Source organism: Limulus polyphemus, unplaced genomic scaffold (genome assembly GCF_000517525.1).
Source record: "Limulus polyphemus unplaced genomic scaffold, Limulus_polyphemus-2.1.2 Scaffold1090, whole genome shotgun sequence".
Classification (NCBI taxonomy): Eukaryota; Metazoa; Arthropoda; class Merostomata; order Xiphosura; family Limulidae; genus Limulus; species Limulus polyphemus.
The window spans coordinates 291,551-293,185 of NW_013666700.1; the positions used below are offsets into that span (position 1 = coordinate 291,551).

Consider the following 1,635-nt stretch of genomic DNA (forward strand, 5'->3'; position numbering starts at 1 on the left):
TTAAGTTTCGTCGGTACGAAGTTACGGAAAATCAATTAAAAAACGGAGACGTAACAGTATGTAATAGAAAGTGCAAAGAGTGGTTTTTGAGCAATATCTGAAATGACAAAAAAGTGCTGGTACGCATAAAAGGGGCAAAGAAAAAGTAGCGATACTCACTTAGATACACTTTTCTGGCTATGATGAGAATTGCTGGTTTTCAACTATTTGGAATACAGAAGTGCAGTATTAGGTATGGGCCCATTTAAAGCACTGTTTTTGAGTTAACAGTGAGTTATCTACGCTTTGCCAACCACGAGGAATATAACCCAGGATTTTAGCTTTGTAAATCCTTGAACTTACTGCTCACCCATCAGGGAACTCGAATTAGATTAAAGCGACTTTTAAGATAAAATTACTATGTCAGTTTCTATTTTTTTAGTTGATAACATATTTCAAGCGAAACAAAAGAGAAGGTTTGGTTACTGTTTCACCTTTTGCAATAAGGATTCAAGTGAATGCGAATTTTTAATGTGTGCATTAGTCAGGGAGATTTAAAAAGTCAAAATTTATGTCGCTTTGTTGAGCTAGCACATCTGAAATTATAATTGTCGATGTTGATTATGAACCTTCTTGATTGATCGTGAACAGTAACAAGACTTAGTTTCTCGCTAAACAATTCTATTTGCCTATCGTATATATGGTTCCAATAAACTCTCTGCTAATTTATTTGTTTTCGAATTTCTAAGAGTTTGTGCAATAAATAAATTTCGTGTAACTATAATGTCGTAGATGGCTCTGTATGATTAGAGGAGGTGGCTTAAGTCAGCCGTAACCTGAATTGGATGTAATTACCAGATTAAAAGATTTGGTAAGCTCATTCATGATTTTCTAATTTCAGTAAACTTTGTTGCGAATATTTAAAGAAGCCAGTTTTGTTAACTATTTTTAAGTGTTGCACAGGCACTGTCTCGTGACAGTCACACACAGAGAGTGATACTGAGTCGACTGATTTCGCTACAGACTGTGGCCAGTACTATTGGCAGTAGTACAATGTACATAATATATATATATCGTGGCATTGTCTTGGTTTAATAGAGGCTTGGGAGACAACCAGGGGCGCTCAGAAACTGTGGTTTCTCTTGATTTCAGTACAGAAGCTCCAATAGTAGGGCTGATAAGTGTATCAACCCTACCAGTAGAGCTAAGCGTACAGCACATTACTAGAAACTAAGAAAGTATAATTCGAGACTATTAGAAGTGGCTCTGCTAGCAGTTGTACTTGCATTGTTACAATATTTTGAATATATTAATGATAACTATTTTGTATTTATCTTCTCTATTTATGTCTCAGTTTAAATGTTAAAAAAATAGTTTAAAAGATATTGGCTGTACCAGTATGGTCAAATTGTATAAGAACTGGTATCTTTAGTTTCATGTTGTTAACCAATGGAAATTCTTGGATGTTGAGAACTGAATTTAGTAATGAACAAGTTGCTGTACTCTCATTATACTAGAATTTTAAAACTAATAAGAATGTGTGAAGAAACTCATTGATACTTTATCAAACATTCATAACATTAATTTTAAAATATTGCTGTATATATAATTTGTGAAGTTTTAGTAATTGTTACACTAATGATGAACCAGTTCTTA

The 1,635-nt window shown here is 33.5% G+C and overlaps 1 protein-coding gene across 4 annotated transcripts in view; it reads left to right on the plus strand.

Annotated features, from left to right (window-relative positions):
* The first annotated feature begins 770 nt into the window (after nucleotides 1-770).
* The window catches only part of LOC106462085 (protein Hook homolog 3-like), a 54,119-nt gene continuing 53,254 nt past the window's right edge, over nucleotides 771-1,635 (plus strand). For 3 of the 4 annotated variants that reach the window (XM_022389222.1, XM_013921968.2, XM_022389225.1), the window contains exon 1: nucleotides 771-850. The gene's annotated coding sequence lies outside the window, so the exon portion shown is untranslated. The remainder of the gene's footprint in view (nucleotides 851-1,635) is intronic. The other variant, XM_022389224.1, reaches the window with a different exon arrangement.